This window comes from Metopolophium dirhodum, chromosome 1, assembly GCF_019925205.1.
Source record: "Metopolophium dirhodum isolate CAU chromosome 1, ASM1992520v1, whole genome shotgun sequence".
Classification (NCBI taxonomy): Eukaryota; Metazoa; Arthropoda; class Insecta; order Hemiptera; family Aphididae; genus Metopolophium; species Metopolophium dirhodum.
The window spans coordinates 36,934,484-36,956,992 of record NC_083560.1 but is presented as its reverse complement, the minus strand read 5'-3'; the positions used below and the strand labels follow the sequence as shown (position 1 = coordinate 36,956,992).

The window sequence follows — 22,509 nt, the reverse complement described above, 5'->3', positions numbered from 1 at the left end:
TCTATTTTTTATATATTTATTTCTTTCTATTAATAAAAGTAACTACAGGAAATTAATATTATTGGCTTATCAGCGATCCTCAAGCGCTCCTAGGAAAAACTTATGCCCGTAGACATTAAAAAACATATTAGGTATGCGTCAAAACTAAATACATTTTTATCCATACATTTAGGCAGTATTCTTTTGAATAAAAATTTCGGTGTGTAAAATATTAATTGAAGTTAAATATGTCTCAAAAAGGTTTTTTTTTATTTATTACAATTAAAATGTTTTAAATATTGTGCATGCTTTTACAAGTTTCCGATTACAATTTAATTACAGTTAGTTATTGATTTTCTGTTATTATACAAATAGAATATAGTATAAGGCTTGTAGATAATTTTAATGAGGTTTATGAGTTCTGCGTGTATAATAAATGTAAATTAAAAATGCTCATAACTCACCTTAAAACTGAATTATCGTAAAAAAAACTTCCAACGGAACACAGATAAGGTTTTTACCATCAAGTTTAATATTAGGTCGATCCACTCTAATTTTTAAGCTAACGGCATAAAACGTGAATTTCTGAGCGTAAATTTGTTATGTTACGCGTTTGTAAGACGGAGACAACAAATGCGGAAGTGGCGTCTTCTTAAGTAATTCAATCAAAAATATGTTGGTATTATACTATTGTGTTTAATGTTTATATTATTTTTATTTATGACTTATTCATGACTTCAGTCCAAGAATTTCCCAACCACATTTTGAGTGACGAACAAGCTTTTGGTATCTGTAAATATGAGTATTATCCTTCCGACCACCAATAGAATATTTTACAGCCAAGTTAATTTCAATCTATAAAAAAAAAAATTGCCAACAATTTGCATATATTCCCAAAATCGAATGGAGCAACATAATACGATAAAATTCAACAACTATTGTTGTTATTGTATATGTACTACTGTGCAACTATTGTACGTACTTTTTGTGAACTAGGTACCTATCTGACAACTTTGTAATAATATCATAGATGATTTAATAATTATAACAACTAAATTTACTTCAAGAGAAAATGTACAATTTAGTAATAATAATAACAACTATACTTACGTCAAGAGAATCATCAATCGGTTCAAAATAAGTTAAGTAGCCTTCGATTTCTCTGGTGTTGACAGACGTTTTGCTTAGGTATACATTAAACTTAAGTCGCTCATTCGACGATTCACAACGTCACAATGCTAAGACTCTTACTCGCTATTCACCCTAAACAATAATATAAAATCTGTTTAAGCTGAATCATATTACTTAGGTATATAGAATTAGAGGTCATTATTTTGGTACAATGTAGTGGTTGTTTTATTGACACATAGGTATACCTAATTAAATACATACAATTGGCACATATTTTTTTTATTTCCAAATTTAAATAGTTAATTAAGAAATTTACCATTTTTTACTATTTGAAAGTTGGCTATACTTCTTTCAATTACATTTAGTCAGTTTTTTCTAATGTACTTTTTTTTGTGGTACCTAGCAAAAGTACCCTTATTTGCAGTATTGGATCTAGGACTAAAATGTGGGGGGGGGGGGCTGAATCGAGTTGGTGCATTCAGGAGGTCGAAATTCCCAATAGTTTTCAAAAGTGCCGGAGTCATAGGATTCTATTACCCCCCCCCCCCCCCCCCAAGCACCATAGTAAATATATCCTAGTATATTTTTATACTATGTTATTTTTAAATGGGGGGGGGGGGGGGGGTAAAAATTGCCTGTTACACCGGGAAAAACAAAATAAAAATTAAATAAGCGTTTGAAGTTCAAATTTTTACAACATTTGATATTTACTGGATTTCTCGTGTAGCGATTTTCTTATTTTGTTGTTATTAAAAACGAATAACTGTAGACACTTGAGATATATACCATAATATGTTTATTTTATTAATTTCTATACGACAATATTTTCCAAATATTTTGACTTGTTTTGAGCAGTTTAAGGACAATTTCAAATTTCAACGTATTTAGTTATTTTCTTTAACTATCAATAAAATTTTATTTGTTTGGTCAAAAAGCGTCAAAATTTAATACAAGGCTCCTGATATATTTCTTAAATAACAGTTAAAAAATATTAAAATTTTATTACAAATTGGCACATTTTTTTTTTATAAGCATTTCAAGTTCAATTTTTGACAATATTTATCAAATTTAAAATTTAAAAATGTATAAAATGTTCAACTTTTATAGCTAAGGATTGAAAACATACAAAAAGGTTCCACGTAAGTAGGTTATTCTGTAACCAAAAAATCTCAAAAATATAAATCACGGTTTGTTTTTTAATAGTTGTTTTATGTTTAGTTTTGGATGAAATTACATATTAAATAACCAAGAATAACGATTTTAGTTATCTTGTTGTAGTTTTATAATATTGATTCAACTTACCAGCTTCCGTGTTAATATTAAATAATAACAATACAAATATTATAATATAAAATATCCATACTGACAAACCGTCCCCGCTAACAATCGTTTTTCGTATACAATATGATATTATATAATTTAATTAAAATCTAATTTTTTTTGTTGGGTAAAAAAGCATGAAAATTTAATATAAGGCTCCTGATATATCGTTCTAATAGCAGTTGAAAAATATTAAAAATAGATAGGCACAATTTTTTTTTATAAGCAATTAAAGTTCAAATTTTGACAACATTTATCAAATTTATAATTTATTAAATATTTTCTAGTTAAAAATGTATAAAATGTTTAACTTTTATGGCTAAGGATTGAAAATTGAAAACAAGGCTCCACGTAAATAGGTTATATATAAATTACTTTATTCACAGTAATATCATCAAATATACTTGGTAATATCATAGGCTGACTGACCGTTTTCGCTCAGAATCGTTTTTCTTATACAATGATATTATATCATTGAATTTAAATTTAACACCATCCATTACAGTGACCCACTTGTAACCTACTGTACAGCAGAGCGACATCCACTTATCCACCTTTTAAAATTTTTAATCATAGCTACGAAAAGAAAATCTTTAATGAATTTCTAATTGAAAAATAATTAAAAATATTTAAAAAATTTCTCATAGTTATAAATAGCTCAAAAAGAGTCAAAATCGTTTTAACATTTTACTATGTAAGGAAAATTTTAATTTTAACATTTGGTAAAAATTTTTTAGTATCTAGGATTATTTGTTTTTAAATTACACAACAAAATATCAAAAATTGATATATGAAAATTCGTTAATTTACTGATTAAAATTTAAAATTTAATGTTGTACACATTTTAAATTCCAACGCTCATAAAAAATGTATGTTACTTTCTAGTAAACATTTTTTTTTTGTTTAAGGCAGGACCAATTGTGAGGAGTCTTCTATCAAAATTTATATTGTTAGCTATAAAAGGAAAAACATTTATACATTTCTAACTGCCAAATTTTTTGAACATATTCGAAATTTTGATGAATTTTAAATTCTAATATTTTGATATACTTATAATCATTACAAACAATAATTTGTATTTTTGCTAAAAACGAAGAAATAAAAAAAAACCTTACGTAAAACTAAAAATAATTTTTTCATACGATTTTTAAATTATTGGTGTTTTTGAACTGGGGGTACTAAATTAAAGTTTGAGGGTAAATAAATAGTTTATATACAAAAATATGTGTCATTTAATACCTATGTAAGATGATGAACGTATTTTTGTTTTGCCTTTTTACTTATAAATGCTTTTTTGATTTATTAATGCCTTTTTGCCTTTTTCACTAAGAAATGACTTTATTGTGTTTAATTTTCAATTGATTTGATAGTTTTATACACGACATACGTATTTAACGGTACAATTCGATAATATTTTCTGAAGACTGGGCATTGTCGTCTGTCAATTATTTTTAATGGGTTTTATTATCGGCGATATTTATCGATATCGCTAATTACTTTATCGAGTATTTTGTGTGGTCAGTTAATTTAACGTTTATAAAAGCACCCTTACTACCTATCTATAGATTAAAATATATTCATAATGCGTAGATACGCTAGATTAAAAATTGTTCGTCAGTCTGCCCCCGATAACTTCCGTGGATGTAAAAAGATCATTTTCTATGTACAAAAATAGTTTAAGCCCAAACCGTCAACATTTTACCAACGACAGTTTATCTAAGTACATGGTAGTGAATTTTTTTTAATACAAACTAGTTAAATATACAATATACAAACTATTTTAACAAATTTTTAATGTAATTGCTTTTTTATATATAAACTAAATGCTTTTTTATATTATAATATATTATATTGCCTTTAAATCCGAACCCTAGTAATGATATTATTATTAATTTCGTTAAGGGGCCTCGTTACGGCTAATATTTGACGGGCAACATTTAGGCAATTTGTAATCAATTACAGTTTACAATAATATAAGTTTTAATTTTTACGAAGTATTCCGTACAATCTATAGACAATTTTCTGGCGAATTCGGGTTTTTCAGAATAAAAATCGGACAACGAAAATTAACTTTAATTTTGTTACAACTATTAAGGTCTTTTGAGCTAAAATTGACGACGGTAGCGAGGGCGCGATGCCTCTCAACTGTGGTAGGTACATTACCATGGGTAGGTATGTTTGATCCACTCATTGTATCGGTGTATACTGTATAAAAATAAATATTATGATAGTATATTTATTTTTGCACACTTATAAAACTAACACTATGCATTGTCTATTGTATTGTTATACAATTACATTCATATTTTAATTGCATTATAAAACAATTACATTTAATGCTGAAAATTGAAATTACAATTTTTAAATAAACTATATTGATGAACCAGTTAAAAAAAAAGCTATACGCTACATAAAATAAAAATACATTCCCTGTAACTCCAAAGCTCTACTTGGATATAAAATGAAAATGAAACTAATGTAGGTATCAATAAAGTCAGACTAACTCATTAAATGGTATATTTTTTATTACAATTTATTAATAACCAATTTATATTAACCATTATGTAGGTAAGTATCTAATTTTATTATTAGGTAATCAATATAAATAATGAATCCTTATATTTTTAAAAAAATCATCATAAAGATGTCATTAAATTAGGGTTAGGGAATGGGTGGGGGGGACAAAGCCCCCACAGATTTTATTTTCACTAAATGTATTTTGCACCTAGTGAGATACTTGTCTGCGGGTGTGCCATGGTATTCAGAGTTTCTGGTGAACAAAACTAATGTATAGCTCATTCTGCTATTTCTATCTGTACTAGGATACAATTAGCAATTAAATCCGAGGCCTGTTCATAAGTTTTTCTACTTTACACAAAAAAAAAGTTTACCGAAAAGTCGAAAATTGAACTTTTAAGTTAAATTTTTTCAACATTGGATTTTCAGCCGTAATTTAACGAATTCTCATCGAACGATTTTGTTGTTGTTGTTGTAATTCAAATACGAATAACCAATACTTTAAAATGACAACATTCGATAATTATATCGAAATAGGCAGGTAACAAAATATAATCAAATGGTACTACACGGGAAAAAATAATTGGTTTGCTTACTTTAATTTTAGTTACCTACTTACCTTAGATATAAATTATAGTTGACTAGGTAAATTTTTATAGTTATATTTACACACGTATGTGGTTTCAGCTAATACAACTAAATAATATTTACCAATATTATTATAATTAATAGTCGTATAATGTATAGACATAAGACATATAGTTAATATAATTTTTATTGGCCTACCCAATAAAAATATATTGGTAAGTATACTAAGTAATATGACTAAACTTTAAACATAGTTTTACTACATAATTATTAGATTTATCTGTATCCTACCAAAAAAGAATCTATAATAATAATTATTCAGTAAAATTATAAACAATCAATGCTGTACAACCGTTCGTCATGCCTGCAAATTCTTGAAATATTATCTATACCTAGTTATGACAACCAAAATGCTTTTCCAAATTAATGACTTTCAAAGAACTCGAAACAATACCTGTGTCTTCAGCATTAAAGCAGAAAAAAGCTTTTTGAATGTGAATTGCTACTTCATTCAATTTTAAAAATTCAAAAAATAAATTTATAATAAATTAAATATATTGAAAATAGACCACAATTAGGGTTATGTACTACCGATTTTTGCAGAAATATCCACCTAGGTTCATGCAACGCGTACTGACTTTAATTTCACTCAGATAATAATTTTGAAAACATATATTAATTTACTGTGAAGTCTATTTATTTGTACCCTTTCACAGGGTGCTGGGTTAACGTTACCCTCTCAGCTCTCGTATACGCGTGTCATAAAACGCCCGAAAACTAAATTATCTCAATGACAAAGTTTGTAAATTAGTTCTAACCTGAGTTTCACAGTGATAATAATTTTGAAAAAAGATTTTATTTGGTTAATGAGTCAACTTTGGATCCTTCAAGTCACATTTTAGATTCTGAGCGAAGCGATGAATGTATTGATTTTACAATGATGTGTGTTTTTTTTTTATTTTTGTGTCTGTCATCACCTTTTAGGACAGTAAAAGTGCTTGGATTTTCTTCAACAATAACTTTTCTGATAGGAAAGTGAATCTAGTTGGTACTTTGGGGGGGGGGGGGGGGGGGGGGGATCAAAAGTAAAAATTTCCTAGTAGTTTTCAAAAGCGAAGTGAAAAACAAAAGAAAAATTAAGGAAAAACGGGTAGGTACTAATCTTAGTCCGTGGTAATTTCCAAGTTTTAAGTTATCGGCATAGACAAGAAACGATAAGAAGTAAACTAGTGTAAAATCAATAAAAAATGACTTAAAATGTCGAAAAATGACCTAAAAATGCGAATTTTTCAGATTCACATGCTAATGAAACACATTTGTGTCCAGGAGAGCATCGTCTAAAAAGTTCCAAAAAATAAATGCAAAATGCCTCAATCTCCGAGCCCTAAATATCAACAATACACGTAATACACGACGACAGACAGTCGGGGAGATCACACATCATGGATCGCGATAGAAATTAGTCGTCCCATTCCGACGGAGTTCCGTTCACTCCGCGTGTGCCACACCAGTATTGGCAGTATAAAACGAGACGATCTGAAACAATCGGCATTAAGAGGACGTTGCACCACCTTTTTTCTGTATCAAAAACATGACCACTTCGATTGAAAATGAGTGACTGCAGAGTGGTTTTACAGGTAAACACCTAAGAAAGTAGTTAAAGAAAATAACATTTACAAGGGCACCTCGGAGCCATTAAAAAAAAAATTTTTTTTTTAAGTTACAGGTCATTGAAATTGTTGAAATAATGTTTTACTTTAAACGGAAATTTGGCGTTATAATTTAAAAAATTAAGAAAATTCTTCGGAGATGCCCTCTAAAATATTATTTTCTAAAATTTTATGACGCCTTATATGTGCGGGATTGTTCGGCGATTTACCGTACTGCAGCCGAAAACAATCGGTTATTTACAAGGTGCAGATATAAATCTACGTGACTAAAAACATATTTTTTGAACGATTCGTGAGGGCCAATTACCCAAAACAAGATAATTTTCACGCTTATCCGCGGGTGTGATGACGACAGGGACCGCGCGTAGCGAAGACGGCGGCGCACGTGGTACGTAATATACCGACATCGGCGGACACGCAAAACGACGGCGGTCCTTATTTCGCAAAAACATTGCTGGACACGGGTGACATAAGCTGATGGCACATGGATAGTTTTTGAAGAAAATAAAAAGACACAAACCACAAATAGTACTTTTGATGCAAATTTAAAACCTATCGATTTTGTGAATTTAGATAGCGACGAAGAAATTTCCGTTGATTTAAAAGTAGAACATAACACTGAAACTGCCAAACACCAAGAAAATGTATCAAGTCCTATCACTACAACGGAAGCCTCTTAATTTTTATTATTATTGTAATTAAACTAATTTTAAGATACTTTGATTTTTAACATTTTTATTATGTATAAGTTTTACATGTATAACATATGGTATGATAGGGTATCCTATAAGATAAAATTAATTCTTAAAATTTTATATTTAATAAATATAAAAAAAATAATATAATAATATCCTTCATTTTTTAAAAATTATTTAATTATTGATTATTTTAACACAATTTTAATTACATTAAGTGAAAACACACGCTCTTTAAAATACTACTTATTTTAGAGGTCTCAAACTTAAATTACCAACGGGCCTATATATTAATTATACGTCAAAGGTATGAGGGTAAATCACTTTTTTACTCATCTGAATATTAAATCCAAAATCAACAAAATAAATGTAGACCACATTTATTTATTTTATTTATCATAGTTATTTTTTTTAATTAATCTTATTATAATATTTATTTCTTTAAAAATCAAAAAAATAAAATGTGATTTGTTAAACGTAGTATTAAATACAGTTAGAGTCAGATAATATTATTATGATATAACTGTATATAATACTAGGTATTAAAAATCACATATTTATTTTTATTAAAAAAAAAATTTAATTTTTGAAGATATAAATGTTTAATTTGTTTATTGTGAGCCATATTTTTGAGACCACTGACCTACGTAATGTTTAGCAAGGCCGTATATAATATATTCTATCTCAAGATAGAATACTTCAAACAGCGACCGGTGAAAAATCGTGAAAAATTAAATATAATATACGTATAAATGTATAATGATAGTTTATGAACCATTATATGATAAAATAATGATTACACAAAGTACACGATATAGGTATTGTCCATTTCATGAAATGGATGTCCGTTTCATGAAATGGATGTCCATATAATGTATTTTCGTCAAAATTCACGATCTGGACGAATTTCACTATCTGGATATCCAGTTCATGAAATGAGTGGTTTCACTATGTGGATGCGATATCTTTATATATAAAAATAAGTGTACATTTTGAATAAATCTTATAGCTCAAGATCCACCGAACCGATTTCGATAAAAATTTCAGGGCATATTAAGATTGATATGTAGATGGTTTCTGTGAAGTTTGTACACTGTGCGATATGTGGTTCCGGAGTTATGGCCTCTTAAGTTAGTACGATGTTTCGCGCGCGCGGTTTCAGCGTACGACGTGCGTGCGTGTGTTTCCATGCGATAACGCGAATAGGTTATTATTGTTATCTATTAATAATCTGTTATTTATCGACGTCGTACGCGGAATGCGTACAATACTAATAATATGTGATAATCGAGATAATAATATAATTTGTATCGATATTTTTGTTCGCTTCAATTTCATTTTACATGTAAGTAAAATTTAAAAACTTCTTTCTTTACAGCGAAATAAAAATTGTGATGATTTGTTTTTAGTGCGGTGTTTTTTCGTGTTTTTTTTCGTCATATTTTAAAACGTTCGATTGTGAAAATCATATTGTTTTATGAAGTTTTTACGCTGTGGGATAAGTGGTTCCGGAGTTATGGCTATCATTTTATATATTAGTATAGATAAAAATGAATGTTTGTGTGTAGATTAGACCTCTGGGGAAAAGATAGGCTAATTATAAAAAGTGTTAAATTTGTTTTTTTTTTTATTCATCGGATTTCAGTACGGTTGCGTTAGGCTTTTGCATTAATTGATTATATAAATCCTCCGTATGTGGAATTAAGTAAAAACGACAAACTTAGTACAATTTTGATACTTTAGAGTTAAATCGTACACTTACGTACAAACAGCACGCCGGGGTCCGCGATCTACCGCAGGTAGATTGCCTACCTGATAATGTACTGCCGCGAATCAGAACTTTTATCCCGGGCAACAGAAAAGTTAAGATAAATTTTGAACACCATACACCATACGCCGAATATTAAATAACGAATTGAACAAAGTTTGAGTAATATAGAATTGGTACATTTAACGGGCAACGAAGTGCCAGCGGGATCAGCTAGTATATTATATTGATTACCTTCCTATAACTCTAACTGAAATCTTATCTTTAAGATAAAATATAAGACAATAATAGTTTATTTTTATTGGCTCGGTTCCGCTTATTAAAATATGGACTTCCCTTGTTACTTCTCGCATAGTTGCTAATCAGTATCGACAGTATCGATCTAGTTAACGAAATTGCTCCACGAGTATAAAGTGTTACACACTCGCACATTTGTATTAGGATCTGAATTACTATTTGTTACATTTTTAATTACAATGAACTTAACTATTATATCAAGTGAACAAAAAAACCATTTGATTTTGTATAACAATAGTGAATATTATAAAAAAGATTACATGAAATATTTAGATGCTTTTTAATGGCAGTGCATACATAAAAGTGTACTGCGAAAATATATGTAGATCAAGCCATTAAGAACATTTAAAATGTTAAAAACAATCAGAAAATGTCATTGTGTATGTGAAATATAATTATATACTCACAAATAATATTTTTAATTTACAACAATAAAACTAAAATCGGTATTCTTGGTTTTAATATGTAATTTCGTCCAAATTTAAACTTCAAATGTCTGCGAAAAATAACTGTGTTTTAAAAATTGTAACTAAATAATAACTGTGTTTTTTAATATATTTTTAGATTGCTTGGTTACAGTATGAACTATTTATGAGAATCTTTTTTAAATTGTCAATTCTTAGCTGTAAAAATTCAATATTTTATAATTGTTTAGCAAAATAATTTGAAAATCTTCAAACTTTTGATAAATGTTGTCAACATTTGAGGTATTAATAAAAAAAAAATGTGCCTATATTGATCTTTAATATTTTTCAACTACTATTATAACTACTTATGAGGAAAAATGTGTTGATTTTTCAAGCTTTTTGACACGACAAATAACATATTTTCATTGACAATTTATAGAATAAAAAACTAAAAAATTGATAGTTTAAAATGTCCATAATTAATTCAAAATGACTAAATATTTTGAAAAATGTATCATGTATAGAAAATTATAATATAAACATATTTTGATGAAAATTGCAAGTACCAACGGTTATTAGTTTTGAATTACGAAAAAATATTAAAATCCTAACTTACGTTATCGTTCATTAATTTGTTAATTTACTAGTGAATATCCAATGTCTAGCTCTAGAATTTAGTAAAAATTAATTTACCCAATTTACAAATTAATTTTTAAAAATACCAAAAGGTGATAACCGATATAAAAAAAGGTGGATAAGTGGATGTCACTCTGCTGTACAGTAGGTTACAAGTGGGTCACTGTAATGGATGGTGTTAAATTTAAATTCAATGATATAATATCATTGTATAAGAAAAACGATTCTGAGCGAAAACGGTCAGTCAGCCTATGATATTACCAAGTATATTTGATGATATTACTGTGAATAAAGTAATTTATATATAACCTATTTACGTGGAGCCTTGTTTTCAATTTTCAATCCTTAGCCATAAAAGTTAGACATTTTATACATTTTTAACTAGAAAATAATTAATAAAATTATAAATTTGATAAATGTTGTCAAAATTTGAACTTTAAATGCTTATAAAAAAAAATTGTGCCTATGTATTTTTAATATTTTTCAACTGCTATTAGAACGATATATCAGGAGCCTTTTATTAAATTTTCACGCTTTTTTACCCAACAAATAACATTTTATTGATATTTATAGAAAAAAAACTAAAAAAATTGAAAACTGACAATGTCCGTAAACAGCTCAAAAAGAGTCAACATTTTATGGTGTATAGAAAATGCTAATATAAATATTTAGTGAAATTTTCAAGTATCTACAGTCATTCGTTTTTTAATTACAATAAAATAAGAAAATTATTACATGAGAAATCGAGTGAATATCAAGGTTGTAAAAATATAAATTTCAGACGCTCATAAAAATTTAATTTAAGTTTCTTGTAGACATTTTTTTTTTGATAAAGGTAGACAAACTTATGAGTAATCTTATATTACATTTTCAAAGCTTAGATTTAAAAATAAAAATTTTTATGAATTCTCAACTCAAAATAATTTGCTTATTTTCGTGATTTTTCCGTATTTTGTCAAAATTTGAACTTTAAATGCTTATAAATATAAAATGTGACTAAGGATTTTTAATTTTTTCATCTGCCTTTGAAACAATAACCTAGGATCCTTCTATTAAATTTTCAAGCTTTTTTACTCAACAGTTAAAATTTTATTGATATTTATAGAAAATAAAGAGTTGCACCAAAAACCAAAATCCAGAAAAGAGACTGTAACGATAACTGAATTAAGGAAAGAAAAAAATAAGATCATCGGATATAGGTCTTTTTTTTTCTTCCGAAAGTACCGTAAAATGAGTTCACTTGGGACACTTTTTAACTTCAGATAAATGCTGATCGATATGTTTTCAAAATATGATAATAATGGTGAAGACCAAAAATCCTGGTATTGGCTCTGACTATTATAAGACCCAAGACCCATATGTTGTTTTTTTTCTTCCAAAAGTACTTCCAGTCTACAATACGTCTATACACCTCCAGGAAGCATATTATATAACTCACAAACTGTGTACTGTAGAGCGTTTTAAATTCCAACACTTCTAACCACAACTTTAAGTGAATATTAATTTTATGCGTTGAATTGTGTGAAGACATAATATTGGTGTGAGAATGATTGGTATACAGTATATTTGATTGTATTATAGCATAATTGGTAATATTATGGTAATATGTTGAACTAGTTTTTGCCAAAACAAAATCGTATCTATAAATGAATATAATAATATAATGCTAATTCAAAAATTATATTTTTAGTTATTATTCGCTTATAAGTCAATACTGGCGTACCGTAGGTCAGTATGAATATATATAACAATTTAAAATGAATATAAATATTTTTTTTTATTTTATTGTCATTAGATACATCGTTATAGTAATAACAATATTAAAACCTCCGAACAAATAATAATTTTTTTTGTACTTTTTTAGTACGAAGGCTGTGAAACGAGACGTGGTTGTATCTTGTATTCCTGATACCGTAAAATGGGTTTACCTATTGTATTATATTGAATATCCGTAGGTACACTTCGTAAACTCCGTTTAAAAAAATAGCTATGTAAAAAAAATATATTTATTTATGTGTGATATATAGGTAATGTAGATTCGAACTTTTATGTAATAATTGATATATTGTGTAAAATATATTCAATATATATTGATATGTTTTATTTTTTTTGTGCGTGTTTACACTATAAGTAGTCGAAATAATGATTCCATTTTCAACTTCAGTATCTTGTTTGATGGAAAAGTGAATATTGTTGGTGCATTTTGGAGGTTAAAATTTAAATTTAAATAAGCATGTCTTATTTCACATGTAGTGATTTTCTTATTTTGTTGTAATTCAAAAACAAATAACCGAAGACACTTGAGATTTATATCATAATATGTATATAAGGTTCTGAATTTGAAATATTTCAATGAAATTATGAAAAATATTTTCTTTTCTTTTAAACGTGTTTGGTTGTAGATGATTACAAATATTATATTGATTACACACATAGAAATAAAGAGAAACATATTATTTTTGTTGATTTATCATTTCATTTTTGTATATAATATTCTATATGTAGTGCTGAAAAATATTCCTAGCATTATTTTGAGAGTAAAAACATTTTTTTTAAGAGTTTTAAAATATTGTTGTAAGATAATGGTTTGAAATAAAGTTTAAGTCAATTTCAACCAGTAAATGAAATATTAGTGTGTATTTTCAGTAATTATTAAGTGTACAAAAGTCGTATATGTGTGTGTGTGTGTGTGTGTGTGTGTGTGTGTGTGTGTGTGTGTGTGTGTGTGTGTGTGTGTGTGTGTGTGTGTGACTGAGTGATGTGATTATGTGAAGATGCTCTGGACTCTTTTATAGAATACTTAGATCATATTTTGTATATTGTAAAAGCTCACGATTCACGACTATTATAAGAGTGGTTTATGTCTAAATACATTGTGAATATAATATAGTATAATATGATTCGCAGAGTCATGGAACTCAACAATATAATGTTGAGTTTGTAACTTAAGAGTTAAAAGGCAATGTTTAAATTTGTTATATTATAGATTTATTAAACAACTTATAAATTATATGTAAATCTGTTACATATTTTCTTGGTTTTATACAACAAACAAACTTTTAAAAATTTTCACTTGGAATTTCATGACTATAAACTTTTAGATATAATAAACGTTTTATTTTTATTTTTCATGGAAATGGAAATATTTCACGAAATTTTTCATGAAATATTTCAAGAAAATAAATTTTATGATATTTTAAAATCTTATATGTATATGTTATCATCTCCTATACTTGATAAAATTGTAAATTATTTGATTTGTTTTGAGCTTGTTGAAAGTGAAGCTTGACGAACTAATGACTTTAGTATTAATATAATAATTAATAACACAACAAAATGATTATACCTATGTTTTAATGTTTTATTAACAATAAGTATAATATTAAATATGTAACGTACAGCTTGTACAATTATCTGTGATTGTACACACCGTATGACGGCGTCCGTGTAAGTGAGTACAATACAAACTTCGCTAAAGCTTACATACTTGATTCGAGCCTTCTTCGTAACCAGGTTGTATCATGTTTATTTCTTCCTGTGCTTCCCCGTACAGAAATGCTATCTTGATGTCGAATTATCGTAGTATTAATTTTTCCACAGCTGCTACTGGCTACTGCGAAAACTGCCCTTATAGATTCGTATCTGACCACTAGTAATACTGGTAATCTATACCATATTTCTGCGAACAACTTTTAACGACCAACCTGGCCCTAAATTTATCTACACTATCGTCAGTTTTATATTTGGTTTTGAATGCCCATGCATTCCGTAATGCAACTTTATCCTGTGGCAAATCGACTAGAGTCCAAGTCTGACTATCGTGCAACGAATTAATTTCGTCAATCGAAGCGTTTTCCCATTTGTTTTTGTTTGACCCACTAACTGCCTCATTATAATTCGATGGATTGACACAGTTAGCTATAAAAGTCTGAACATTGTACCCGTCTGTTAAGTGTATTCCGGTCACGTAGAACCATAATATTTCTGTTATCGACTGTTGTTTGTTCATCCTTCGCGTGAACATTTTTAACAGTTCATATACTTGGTTGTTCATAATAATTAATCATAATAGGTACATATGTACTAATTTTGCGTTTATGTACTAATTTTCCATTTATGTATAGGCTAAATACTTACTCACTCATCATTCATCGTTACATTCCTAAAACTACAAACTGTACGTTGGTATAATTTTTTTTCATTACTATCATAATAAATTCTATATAATATATTGTTTTCGCGTCTTATTAGTAACATTATGGTCACACGGCGATATGGATAGGCAATTCGGGTACATGGCGTATCCGTTTCTTCATTATCCCATGGTTATAAAATGTTAGGCTGATATAATATAATATTATGAAGATACGATAAATCTAAGTCCCAATGGTTGTAACAGGTCTGTGACTTTTGTTCGGTATTTAATTAATTATGAACAATTTAAATAACTCATAAGCGTTTAACCAAAACCAATAATTTAATATAAATTTAAAAAACCAAAAACCAAAGATTATAATAAATAAAAATACAACTTTTACCCAGACTTGTATTACGATTTATATACTGATTTATATAATACATTTGTCAAGAATTCGAAATGTTTCCATTTTATTCTGTCATCTTGAGCATTTTTACCACTTAACTCCACTATCCATAAAATCAATAAAAAAAAAAATCATAATTTCAAAATTATTTTGATAAGAAACCAGATTAATTAGGTATGTCAATATTGAATTCTTGAAAACAATATTACAGTATGTATGTATAATAAAAGCTACTTTGTTACGGAGTGTCATTAGTCATTACCCAATATAAGAGATTATTTCAAATCCAACAACTGTTTGGTCAAAACAGGACATTTTGAGTACCGTAAATGGCAGTGCTACAGCACACAAACACCGCATGGTATAACTTTTTTTATGCAAGCTATATAAAAAAAATTATAATATTAGATATTTTTTTAAAATTTTTTAATGTTTACCAAAATGTACTAATATTTTTTTTATCAAATATCCACTTCAGATATTATTTTGTTTAACCATTGGTACGCATTGTGTTCTCCACCATTTTATTATAGGTATGTTTCAAGTGATGGAAATATGACTTATTTATTATCCGATAATATTGATTAGATCGCTGGCTAGGGCATCAACAATGCAGTGGTATATAATAATAGTAACTAACAATAATACAATAATTACAATATAATATTATATAATATCTTCCTACGTTCATTAATATACAAATATTAGATAGGTAATGTGAAAAAACAAACCAAATAGTTGTACAGTTATGATAATAACAATAAAAATAATAAAGAACTATTAAACAAGCTATGCTTTTGGAGTGTTGCATACTGTCTATTGTCTTATATTGAAATGTATTGTATTCATTTTTTACAAAATAAATTATTATTATTAAATTATTATAAACTGGACGAATAAAATTGTTTTTTATTTTCGTGATATTCAAGTGAAAAAAAGCTTCACTATTTCATTGTTCATTTAACTTTAAAAATCACACCAACCGGGCACCATACTTCAGCTTCAGTACAATGCAATTTCTATGAGTCACTTTATTATTTCTTAACTATTTTATTGTTCTTACAAAACCAATAACATTTTTGTTGTTTCATGAAACACACGAACTAGTACACAGATACGCAATCTGCAGTACGAGCCAAAAAACAATTAAAATTATCCGATAAAAAAACTTTTTGTGGAGTGAAACAAGTAGATAATATTATGTATACTTAAATAATAAATGTATAAACAATTCGGTATTTGACGTTTGCTTATCCATTTTTAGTTTTCCATTTAGTTAAACGAGATTTAGAAAAATTCATCAATTACGTTTCAAGGTAATATAAAAAAAAACAGTCTGATGGTTTCTATAAACTGTATACACCGTCATTATTTTAACTTACGGTAGCTGTGGACTTTATATTAAGTTAGGTAACATTGAAATAAAAACTAATGTGGTCAGTGCTATGCCGAGTAACAGCTTACTATTTGTAGAATAAGAAACAATTAAATCTGGGGCACAAATGTAGGGCTCTTAATAGAGTAACAATAATAATAAGTATAATAAGTTTATAAAAACCGGAACGGGTACGGCGGCGAGGTTGCTGCTCCGTGGTGCTGGTAACGTTGAAGTGACGGTGTCAAACTCGACTTAAAACTTTGCCTGTGCATTCGGTACCCAACAGAACATAAAACGCACGCAAAATAACGTTTTTGCGGTGGCACACACACAACGGATCCGGCAACGTGACTCACTGTCCAGTCCTTGGTATGGCCTTTGGTAATGGTTATCTACCAGTTATCTAACGTAATGGTTATCTCAGGACAACGCCTGAATATTATTATAATATTGTTTGTTTCGATCACGAATAAAGCATCTCACTTTGGCATCCAATTAAGAGGAAGCTATACACACCCATATTATATGTAATAAAATACGTACATGCTTCATGCTCCTTAGTATTAATCGAATAAACAAAATTTTTACAGATTATGAAAGAAGGGAATATTTACTGGGTCCGAGCTTTGATTTTTTGTTATAAACATTTTTTTGTTATTTTTTTTTGTCAAAATTGGAAATTTTACATTTTTTAACCACATATTTTTCGATAGTAACAAAAAAGTATCGAAAAAAAATCCACGCTCAGCTGTAGCTAAAATAACTAACTTTCAGATGGTGGAATAACATTTTATTTGTACTAATTATTATTATTATTATATTATTCAAATTGTGGTTATAGAGCGAAAATTAGTTTGGATCAAAAAATATGAAAATCTTGCTAGGCCGTACGTGGTATGTGCTGCTACAGAAATACAGCGGACAGAATATATTATTATTTTACAGGACAGTCGACGACGAACTGACGTCACTATATTATATTCTAATTTCAGCAATACGGACGACGACCTGTTGTTATTTGAGTTTCCAATAACTAATTACAATTATGGTCTGCGACCGGTAAAATAATAATATTATAATATTCCGGGTAAAATAAAATAAGACATGTATGAAACTATTAAAGCACTTTACCATATATACAGCGTTTTCAGTACCAAAAATAAGTAATATAGCCCCAATTTAGACGTTGAGTCATCAATGACATATTTTAAATAGTTTTATCATTTACTTTCTAAGTGTTCCTGAAGAAGGTACTATAATTTTGTGTTCTGTTATTTAAAACCATTCTCTATATTGAACAATATTGTTTTTTTCAAATTAAATTGTAATGGGAGGCTCAAAAAAATCACACTACTATTATACAAGTACGCGTTATGTATGTAAATCAAAAGCAATTTCAGCTAGAATGAAAGCAATTCGTGCAAAAAAAGAAGTAATTTTTCTAAATGTCCAATACGTAGATAGGTATACAAATATACAATTGTATTGTTATTTATGTATTGTGCAATCCATAGTAAATTACAGGATTAGTTCAATATACAATGAACAGGAACATTCGGAAGAGGCAGCTGAAATAATAATTACAAATAGCATTGATATATCTTCAAATGATAATACAATGTGAGTATAAAACTAAAAAAAATTTGTAAATTGAATTAAAAATTTTAACATGCATAAAAATAATAGAGTAAACATTTCGTGAAAATGTCTAGTATCTACTATTATTCCTTTTTGAATTACAATAAAATAGTTAATTGTCGTAATAATTTGAACTTCATAGGCTAATTTGATTTCCGGTAAACTTTTTTTTAGAAAAACTTATGAGGGTGCCTATATTGAATATTCTAACGTTAGCTATGAAAAGAAAATTTGTTCTAAATTTCTAACTATAAAATAATTTGCAACCTTTCACGATTTTTACGAAATTATAACAATTGTAACTTCTACTCTCTTTTAAATTATTGAAGATTTAAGCTCAAATTTTTTACTCATAACATTTTTATAACAATTTATAAAGACTCTTCGATTCAATTTTTAATTTTTATGAACCGGCAATAAAATATTTATCATACATTATTGATCAAAAAAACTTAAAAATCGAAAATTTGTCATTGTTATAAACAGCTCAAAAAGAAGAAGAATATTATTAATAATCCTTTTTAGCGCGTTACTAAGTTACTTTTTAGCAGGGCTTGAAACCGTTTTCAAAACCAATTTCAGAAACTGGTATAAACCTATTTTAGAAATCGGTATAAACCGTTTTAAAACCAAAACCGAAACCGTAATCAAAAACGAAACAGAAAATAATTGGTATTCAGAACCAAAACCGAAACCGACAATTCTTAACACCAGTATTGCTAAGTTGAAACCGAAATCGAAAAAATTAAAAACCGGTATATAAGGTAACCGAAACCGAAATTATTTCAAAACTTTTTATTCTGTATAAAACGAGCTTGACGTATCTAGGAAAACAATGGGAAATGCATCAAAATCCCAGTCCCTTTTATACTAGTAAACTGCTATTGTGTCTTTGTTTTTTTATTTTGTAAGCATAAGACATAAAATTCTGAAGTAACTATTAACTATCTTTAAATTTGTCTTGGGAACCTATATTAACTAGAACTCCGATATCATTTTATACATCGCATGTATGCAACCTAGTACCTCATTTGACAAGTTTAACTATGAATTCTATTATTGATCAAAAGTTGTCTGTGGAGTCGAGTAATAAACCTATGAACCTATAGTTTCCAAGTAAAAAATGTATTTTAAATGTTTGACCAATTATAATAAAATAATTTGTATTTATTTATCGATTATATTAGAAGTCTTGAAGGTAGAAGGATTGTCGATATTGAATATTTTATTAACCAGATTCAAAAAATACATGAATGTGGATTCGGATGTTCTTTTATTGATATGAAATACCAATCTGAAATAATTCAAGGTTTACAATCAATTCTATATTTCAAATGTAAAATGTGTAATATAGTGTCAAAATTGTTTACCGATAATATTTCGATTATCAATAAAACAGTTGTAAATGCATGTCAAGCTTTATAGGTTTGCATTTTTTATATTATTTATTATAACAATTATTTATCATTACCAGGTCTGTGAACTTATGGCACTAAAAGAGTAAAAATTCTAAATTGTACAACCTTACAGGTAAAAATATAATAATAATATATTTAAATTACTTTATAGCTATAAAAATTGTATATTTTATAAGTTATTTACGACGAAAAAATTTGCTAATTTTCGGGATTTTGACGAATTTTGTCAAATTTTCAACTTTAAATACATATCAAGAAAAATCGTGACAACGTATCTTTAATATTTTTTAAATTAAATATTTTCATCGAGCGAAAACATTTTTATCGAAAACAATTTTTAAAAAAATCCACTTTTCCATCCGAAAAGTTGCTGAAGTTGAAAATCGAAGAATTATTTTTAACAGAATTGCAATTATTATTTCACAATCAATACACATATATTTTTAAATGTTGTATTTATATATATATATATATATATCATATAATTATTCATATCTAGTAACCAATTAAATAAGGAAAGGTACACTATAATTTCAGTCATATTTATTAGCTTTAAACCTTAAACAAATTGAAATTCAATTCAATCTCAAACAATTCAAAAAAATTCAATAAAAAATAAAATCGACATTAAAGATTTACTCATACAAAGACAGTAACTTAAGCAATTCAAGTCCAGAAACAAGTTATAGTACTAATATTTTATAATAACTTAGTTGCCATGATTGAATTTACTTATTATTCTTTTAATGATTTTAAATAATTGTTATTTTAAACTTAAGGTATGGATTAATGTGTTCAGATGAATATTTTACCAATTTATATGTTGTATAGTTTTTCAAAGGTTTTTCTACCTAAAAAATAAAGTCAAAATAATGTATATATTAACATTTCAGTTTAAAAATAAATTATATTTTAGTTAAAACAAAAAATAAGAGTTTGGATAGTATTGTTGTTAAAATTCAATAAAATAAAAATATACAGTCGGTATCATCATGATGACCAAGGGATTGTTAAAAATGCGTCATTATAACCAAAAGTCTTTGTAAATAAAATTAATATTTTTAATATAATCATTTTAATGAACCACGTTACACTTTAACCAGTCCCAACATCATAACTTCACTGATATTTTCATGGTACAGATAGGGATACTATTTTAAAGATGCATGAAAGTAAATTACATAGAATACATACAATAACAATTATTATATGGCCAAATCCGGCCCGCAGAGGGGAAGTAACTGCACTGCCAAAAAGAAATGTATTTATTAACATTTTCGGTATAAGAATAATATTGTAATTTATCTTTATAATTAAAAATAAATATGTGATTTGTAATACCTAGTATTATAAACAGTTATATCATAATAATATTATCTGACACTAACCGTATTTAATACTAGGTATAACAAACCACATATTTTTTTTGATTCTTGAAGAAATAAATATTATAAAAAGATTAATTAAAAAAAATAACTATAACAAATAAAATAAACAAATGTTGTCTTTCTTTATTTTGTTGATTTTGGATTTTAGTATTCAGATGAGTAAAAAAAGTGTTGTGAACTCATACCTTTAACGTATAATTAATATATAAGCCCATTGGTAATTTGAATTCTTGGTGATAGTTGACATTTTGTGTATTTTCATCTTTCACAATGTTCTTAACTGTTTGATCTACATATATTTTCGCAATACACTTTTATGTATGCATTGCCATTTAAAAGCATCTAAATATTTCACGTAATCTTTTTTATAATATTTACTACTGTTATACAAAATCAAATGTTTTTTTTTGTTCACTTGATATAATAGTAAATTTTTCACTCTTCTCTTACAGAAGATAAATTGGTATATACTCCATAAAAATACTGATTAATCATTGCATGGACAATAAAACAATATTCAATGACTATTGTCTACTGAGAAATTAGTATCAAACAAAATATATGTATATAGGTGATAGATGTCTACAAAATAAGTCATTAAATTCACTATATAAATGAAAATATATCAAGCAAATAAATTATAAGTTTTGGTAAGAAATCTAGGTCAAATTGTCACCCATAGTATATTAAAGTATGATGATAAGCATATAGAACTTAAATGTCAAGGAATATTATGCAATTTGATCCTAAAAAACACTTATTATTTAACCTGACAAACTATTTCACTATCGCCTATTATTAGTTATTTCATATTTATAATATCGTTTAGAATAGGTAAAGTAAAAACGAATGAAAGAATTTTAAGTGAAAAAAGTACTTGTTCATTTTAGTAAAATACTATGGTCATAAGAATAATATTGTAATTTATCTTTGTCTCAAAGTAGAAAATACCGGTTCTGCAATTGTTTTCCAATTTCACAGGTCACAAATTATGCCATCATGAGAAAGGTATATACTGCGGAACAGAAACAAGTCACTGTTCGAAGTATTCTATCTTGAATATATTATATCCGGCCTGGCAAAACATTACGTAGGTCAGTGGTCTTAAAAATATGGCCCACAATAAACATTTATA

General features: G+C 27.5%; 1 protein-coding gene across 1 annotated transcript in view; it reads right to left on the bottom strand.

Moving 5' to 3' along the window:
• The window catches only part of LOC132937208 (uncharacterized), a 73,113-nt gene that overhangs the window by 10,751 nt on the left and 39,853 nt on the right, over positions 1-22,509 (bottom strand). The gene's annotated exons all lie outside the window — the stretch shown is intronic.